This window comes from Podarcis tiliguerta (genome assembly GCF_965153285.1).
Source record: "Podarcis tiliguerta genome assembly, chromosome: 12".
NCBI lineage: Eukaryota > Metazoa > Chordata > Lepidosauria > Squamata > Lacertidae > Podarcis > Podarcis tiliguerta.
In genome coordinates this window covers 5,374,920-5,382,816 of record NC_139545.1, presented here as the reverse complement: position 1 = coordinate 5,382,816, position 7,897 = coordinate 5,374,920, and the positions used below count along the sequence as shown (strand labels likewise).

The window sequence follows — 7,897 nt, the reverse complement described above, 5'->3', positions numbered from 1 at the left end:
TCCCTGCGAAGTCTCTTCAGAGAGTCACAGAGTCCTTTAACAGTGTCACACAGGACTGCAGTCTGCACTCATGCAGAATTGAGGAATGGAGCCTTGCCTGGCATCGAACTGTATTGATGCAAAGTCTCTTTCTCTCGGTCCACTGCAGTTTTGTGTGGGAGTCCACTCTGCTCAGGATTAGGGAAGGAAGGATCTGTCCGTTTTGGTTCTCTCTGTTTCTCATTTTACTAGTCCTTAATTCAGTTCTTCACATTTTGAAGCGACTTGTGTTTGGTCTTTTTAGATTCTCATGAAATTTCACAAGCATTTTACTGTAGATTCCCCCAAACATATATTTAGGTGAGGGTTTTTTTTACTAATGTACACATCGTTGCAAGTAATTTCCCTGAATGTGGTGCTTTTAAAAATGTTGTTTTCACTAATATCTACATTTCTATGCAAACCTCCCCCTAATATATTCATTTTTGTAAAGACTGGTTGCAGAACTGCATCGCAAAATTCTGAGAAGTATGAATTTCAAAGGGGAGCTGTGTTTCAGTTTGCATATTGTTTCGGAAAGTGTTTTTTAAATACATGCTGAATCAAATTTCTCCTCCAACCCCCCAAGGATTAAGACCTTCTGGGAAATGATATATAACGAAATGAAAAAGGTATTTAAGTATACCTTCTTGAAGAAACCAGAGGCTTTTCTCCTGGTCGGCCAATTGGTGCCAAGGAAGGATAGAACCTTTTTTATGTATGCCAGAACAGCAGCAAGAATACTTATCGCAAAATATTGGAAGACACAAGATCTACCCACCCGGGAAGAATGGCAGATGAAGCTGATGGACTACATGGAAATGGCGGAAATGACGGCAGAATCCGAGACCAGGGAGAAGAGTCGATGGAAGAGGATTGGAAAAAATTTAAAGTATATTTACAGAAATATTGTAAAATTAATGAATGTTAGAAGAATACTGGAATGAAATTATATGGTTTTAGCAGAAATGTTATAAAGAATTAAGCAAAAACTGATTGTTAAGGGGCTAAAGTGGGAAATTTAAAGTTGGACTGTGTTAAGATAAATTATAGAACAAAAAATTGAGAAAGAGGGCAAGGATTTGCTGAATTAGCTAATTTGAACTAGAATACAAAAAAGGGAGGTGTGAGGAAGTCGAGGAAACAAGTAAATGAAAGATAAAGATATGGAAATTGGATGTGTTTTTAAATGTTTTTGTTTTTTCTTGTTGTTTTGATGTATAGTTTTTTCTTTCTATTTTCGATGTATTGTTCGTTAATTTTTTATTGTTTTCTTTCTTTCTCTCATACTTTTTTTCTGTAACTATAAAACCTCTAATAAATATTATCATAAAAAACAAAAAACAAATTTCTCCTCCAACCCTATTCAAGACCCCCTCCCAACATTATGGAGGCGCTTTGGGGGGGGGGCAGAAGGTGGAAGGAAAAATTAAGTTGCACAAGCTCCCTTCCAATTGTGCCATCAGATACAAAGCCAGGGGTAAGCAACCTTTTTCAGCTGTGGGCCGGTCCACCGTCCCTCAGACCATGTGGTGGGCCGGACTATATTTTGGGGGGAAAAATATGAACGAATTCCTATGCCCCACAAATAACCCAGAGATGCATTTTAAATAAAAGCACACATTCTACTCATGTAAAAACATGCAGATTCCTGGACAGTCCATGGGCTGGATTGAGAAGGCAATTGGGCCAGATCCGCCCACCGGGCCTTAGGTTGCCTACCCCTGTACAAAGCTATGAAGTCTATGTAGGAAAAACTGTGGAGAACTCATCTGACTACATTAAATGGATCTTGCACAACAGTTATGGCAACTGCATCACAGCAAGAGATTTTAGTGCCATTCCTATATTTAAGACAAACAAAACCGTATTGCAAATAAAAATGTATCAGTGAAGGAAAAATAACATGAAAACATTTAAAGTCTCTGGTGTTTAATCTGCCTATATTCCTGTTGATCACAAACGCCTCTGGCAATGCCAAGAATTTATGGGCAAAAGCCGGGGCTTAGCTTAGTGAGCTACACAGGATTGTGGCTGCTCTGGTGTCAGGTCTTCTTTAAGCAAAGAAGGAATTAGCACTGTGCAAAATCAGCACCTGAAGCTGTCCAACAAGTTGAAGTCAGCCTCACCGAACCTGGTGTCTTCCCGAAGTTTTGGACCAAAATTCCCACCCAGCATGCTCTTGTAGTAGAGCGTACCAGGGTGGTGAACACTGCCTGGGGCTAGGGAGGGCGACCCATGGTTCTCCAGATGTTTCTATAACTCCTATCATGTCTGGCAATTGACCATGTTCACTGGGGCTAATGGGAGTTGGAGTAACATCTGGAGGGCAACACTTCCCTGTCCTTCAACTAGACAAGCACCTAGCCACCTGTCCTCCCCTAGTCAACAGAGTGATATTTTTTTGTCTGCCTGGTACCCTGCAGTTTGCAGCTCAAGTGTCCCCTACCAGCAAAAGCATCTGATTGGTCAATATGAGAGAAGGATGCTAGGCTAGATAGGCCGCTGGTCTGATCCAGCGGATTCTTGTGTTCTTAAATGTTTCACCAAAAATTAGAGGGGTTAAATTTTTAGGGGATTTAGCACTGAAAGGTATAGTTTTCACTTTTCTGTGTGGACTCATAATCTTTGATATTATGGGGTGGGGGTGGGGACAATGACAAATGTTTCACGGATCATGCCCATTTCATCAGATCATAGAATTGTAAGTTGGACGGGACCAAGTGTAATTAAACTTTTAATTAAAGTTAGCTGCATTTACATTCTCCTTGTGATCCTGTTGTTTAATTTTGTAAAAGTCATACCCATCCTACTTTTGTGATTGTAATTTGTTTTCAGCTGCTTTTAATGTTATATTCTAAATGGCTGTAACCCTTAGGGTGAGGGGCGGGTAATAAATTAAATTAAAAACAATAATTAGCTCCTTGAACACAGTGCTTTTTGGACCTCTGGTAGTCTGGATCTTTTCAGCTTATTAGTTCGTTCACATGATCAGGCAGAAGAACCCTACTTTGCACATTCCAAAAAACGTAGCATCAAGATTGGGTCAGAATGGAAAACAAAAAAAGTGGGATGAACTCACCTAAAAAATGCTGGCACTTCATTTGGCAAGCTGATCCCCGGTGGGTGGGGAACAGCCATGGGTGCTGCTGTCCGTGGCCCTGACTTGGCATGGTCCTGACAGGGAGAGGTGTGCTAGGTTGATAAACATTTCATCCTGTATCTTTTAAGACCACTTTCACAAGTGATACTATTTGAATTTCTGGCTCCTACACAATGACATTCCCTCTGTTTGCATTAAGAGTCTCCAAATATTTCTCTGCATGTAGAAATATCACATCTATGGTTTATAATGTAGGGGACATAGGGTTGGCCTAAGACATTTGGCTTCCTGAGACAAGATGGTCCATGTTCAGGAGTTGGGTTGACTGGATTGGCTGTTGAATCCTGTTTCAGCTTTCGTGACAAGACTACGTCATCCACCATACCCAAGGAAGCAGGCTAGCTTGAGGGTATCTATGGCAAGGCAGGTGAGGCAGGTGACCCACTCTGGTTCACGGAAGGGCTACCATTGCTGTCACCTGGTCGGACACCATCTTGTGGTTCTCCACTCAGATTCTTCCTGGCTTGCACTGTTGCCACAAGAACAAGTAGAAGAATGAACATTTTCATTTGTCAACGGATTTGGCTGGGTCTGTACAACCGTTGTTGTTCATGATGAGGCATGGTGCCATCATTTGAAACTCAGGCAGATCTGTGGGCCAGAAGATATGAATCAGGACGGAAGCAACACTTGCCAACCCAAAGAGAATGTGATACGCTTATCCTGCCACAGAGGTAAGTAAATGGTCGCTGGAGGTTCAATTCAGCCTTTGAGGCTGAAGGGTCCCATCAGACCTTCTCTATTACCCAGAAACAAAATAAAACATGGTGACCTCGAGATGGTGTTTGACTCCAACTCCCATCAACTCCAGCCAGTGTGGCCAGAGACAGTGTGGTATAGTGGCTAAGAGCGGTAGTCTCGTAATCTGGGGAACTGGGTTCACGTCTCCGCTCCTCCACATGCAGCTGCTGGGTGACCTTGGCTAGTCACACTTCCTTGAAGTCTCTCAGCCCCACTCACCTCACAGAGTGTTTGTTGTGGGAGAGGAAGGGAAAGGAGATTGTTAGAGATTGTTTGAGACTCCTTCGGGTAGTGATAAAGAGGGATATCAAATCCAAACTCCTCCTCTTCTTCTTCTTCTTCTTCTTCTTCTTCTTCTTCTTCTTCTTCTTCTCAGGGGTGATGGGCCCTGGTGTCCAACAACATGGGAAAGATCACAAATTTCTACTCCCTGGCATAGTCCATGATCTCAAGGACTGTCCTGCCCCAATATGAGCCAATTTCTCGTACTTAAGTTGAAATATAGGCTTACGTCCTATTAATCGCCACCTCCTCTACATGAAACAGCAACAAGTCCTGTCAGAATTCTCCTTCCTTTGACACTCCTGGCTTACAAAACTAGGTTTCTACTTCTCTAAAACCCAGCTACTTCTTGTAAATAAGAGAGAACTTGTGACAGCTTTACTTCCGTCTGAGACATTTTGCCCTGATGACTGCTTTGCCCCCAGTGCCCAGGTTAGGGCCGGCCCTTCCACCGGTCAACACTCTTGAGCTCCTGCACAGCTGGCAATGGAGGAAGAGCTTCTGCAGGCATGTGTGCGAGGGAGCCAAGAGGTGACAGGAGAGGAGCCTGTCTGCCAGCAGACGATCTTCTGGCCAAGGTGCCACAGGGAGCTCCAGAAATGAGGATGAGCAACATTCTCCCACATTCTCAAAGGCAGTTGCACAAGGCCCGTTTCCTATCAGTGGTTGGAATTGAACCTGCCCTGGTTCTGCAGAAAGGAGCAGGGCTGGCCAGCCCATGAGGTGAACTGGGCCAACCACCTCAAATGGTGGAATCCTGCAAGCAAGACCCCTGTCGACAACCCACCTACCCTTTCCAGTACCGCCAGAAAAGCCCTGCAGGCAACTTCTGGCAAGATCTCATGACAGCTCCACAAGGTGTCGTGAAATCTTGCCAGAAGCTGTTGCCGCTGCGCAACTCCAGTAAGTGAGGGTTCAGTGGAGGAGCAATCACGGGGCAGCACCTTCCCATTTCGCCTCAGGCGGCTCCAAGTCATGCACATTTACTCTGAAGTAAAGAGCCACTGGGTTCAGAGGGGGCTTTCTCCCACATCAGTGAGGTCACCATAACAGCTCACAAGCCCAACTAGCCACTTGCAAAGAAGTAAGCCCCACTGAGGTCAGCGGCTCTTTACCTTTGAGGAAAAGGGCTTGCAGACTGCTATCCTGCATGCACTTACAGGATGCCCCCACGTAAGTGAGGGCAAGGAAGAAGCAAGGCAGAAAGCTAGCAAAAGAACCACAAGAAGAGTGGTCAAGAAGCCAAAACAGAGAAAAAGGCCTGCACTCCTTTGTCCTTCTAACTATCTATGAGTTGAGGGAGGGGCCTCACCCATTTGAACATCTCGCACAGAGCCCCTTTGCTTTGTTTCATTTAATGGCCCATCACCCAGGCGATCATCTCAAAACAGGAAGCTATCCTGGCTTTTATTTTCTCACTTGCTGGATCCAGGGGTTAGAAGGTCTCTCCTACTGCCTATTTCCTCCCCCACAAACTCATAACATTACCTTATGAGGATGAGGCTTTTAAAGGTCTTCCCATGAAAAGTTAAACCATTATTCTGTAGACAGATTTATTGCTGGAGGAAAAGGCCTGAACTATCTTCTCTGTGATGCAGAAATTGTCTCCACTAATTCCATAATGCCAAGGGAATATAGCTAAATGTGATAGTTCAGAAGAAAAGCCACTCTTTTATATCCTTGAATCGCACATTTGTGTAGTTTCTCCTAACAGAAAAGTCATTAAGTTTAGCCCAGCAAATCATTTGATTTAGATTACTCTCCAGGCTATTATTCAAACAGCAGTTGTGTTCTTTCTTAAGGTCATCGTACAGTCACCAAGGCAACAACATTTCCCCCGTTTCTGTTATGCTGGGTGCATTATTATAGGCATAACTTCCCCATAACAAAGTTCACTCCATAAAAAGCCCCCCCAAAAAAGGAGAAATAAAGATGGACTGGGAGTGGCAAACTTTTGAAATGTGCGGTAAGCAATTTAGATCGCCTTGGAAGGAAGTCATGGGGAAATAGCCCTGAGGTTGGCCAAGAACACACCCACACCCACACCCTGTGAAGCAACATGTGTGAAGAGACAGTGGGGGTTTTTTTCTTCCTTCATCCTAGCCTTTAAAGAGAAAATAAGTGCAGCCCATTGATCTCAAGCCCTTCAAATGGCTCCTCTGGGGTGACCTGTTTACAGCGGTACATCGGGTTACATATGCTTCAGGTTACATACACTTCAGGTTACAGACTCCGCTAACCCAGAAATATCGCTTCAGGTTAGGAACTTTGCTTCAGGATGAGTACAGAAATCGTGCTCTGGTGGCGCAGTGGCAGCAGGAGGCCCCATTAGCTAAAGTGGTGCTTCAGGTTAAGAACAGTTTCAGGTCAAGAACAGACCTCTGGAACGAATTAAGTACTTAATCCGAGGTACCACTGTACTGAATATTTCCTTCCAAAGTGCAGTTCATTAGAGCTGCTTTCTCTCTCCTTCCTTAAGTGGCCAAATTAAAGCCATCAAGAATCTTTCCCTGAGCAGCAGGGCTGGCCCACCCATGAGGCAATGTGAGCATTCAATGGGGGGGATCCACTGCCAGGATCCACTGGGGATGGATCCAGCAACACATCAAGCACTGCTGTTTCTGTGGCCCCAACCGCAGCTGCTGGATCAGTTGCATCCATTGCCAGATTTACATATAAGCTAAACAAGCTATAGCTTAGGACCCCACTCTCTTGCCCCCCCCCCCCAATTCACTATTAATATACTTCTTCTTAATTGTATTTCAGTTCAACAATTACAGTGGTACCTCGCAAGACGAATGCCTCGGAAGACGAAAAGCTCGCAAGACGAAAGAGTTTTTCGTTTTCTGAGTTGTTTCGCAAGACGGATTTCCCTATGGGCTTGCTTCGCAAGACGAAACGTCTTGCGCCTTTTTTTTTTTAAACCACCAATGCATTCCTATGGGAAACCGTCAATACACATTGGTGCTTCGCAAGACAAAAAAACTTGTAGAACGAAAAAACTCGCAGAATGAATTAATTTCGTCTTGCGAGGCACCACTGTACTTTGATAAAATACATATTTTGTTATGTGCAAATGGCTTTAGATACCTATTAGGCCCATAAATTACCACATAGCATATATTCAGCACAAAAAACAGTGACAATTTGTTGCTGACAAAGGACAGCTGGACATATAAAGGGCCCCATTGTCTTCAGTAGCTCATCAAACCTAAATCTGGCCCTGGTTGCATCCTCGGCAGCCCCCTCCATGCTGTCTCTGCAGCGGTCTCTCAATGAATAGGAGCCCCTGCTGATCTTCTTCCAACCCCCAGGGAGGAAATGATGGGAGGCTGCCTTCTGGGTTCTCCTGCAGTCTTCACTCACCTGGCATGATTCGGAGTGGGCCCGATTCCCCCGTGACAGCCTTTGATTCCCAGTTCAACCATTGGGTAAGGTTGATTTGATTCCCTCCCTTGTTCCTGAAGTAGATCTTCACTCTGCCCATCTTCCTTGCGGGTGGGGGGCATTTTGTGGTTTGCCTCAGGTGCCAAAAGGTCTTGGGCCAGCTCAGCAGCTCTCTCGTGGCTCCTTGGTTTGGCAAGAGCCTTCATAGTCACCTCTCAGGTACCAGGTCCTTACATGGTGCTGCATGTCCACCAGCCAACTGAGCCCAGGCTGAGTGTAGCCCCGACTCATTCCTGACCATTGGCC

General features: G+C 44.7%; 1 long non-coding RNA gene across 1 annotated transcript; it reads right to left on the bottom strand.

Annotated features, from left to right (window-relative positions):
- Nucleotides 1–49: 49 nt before the first annotated feature.
- On the bottom strand, nucleotides 50–7,865 carry LOC310661318. Its single transcript, XR_014503893.1, has 3 exons — nucleotides 7,571–7,865; nucleotides 1,357–3,772; nucleotides 50–576 (listed from the first exon to the last, which is right to left on the bottom strand). It is a non-coding gene; the product is annotated as an uncharacterized lncRNA (long non-coding RNA).
- Nucleotides 7,866–7,897: the final 32 nt, after the last annotated feature.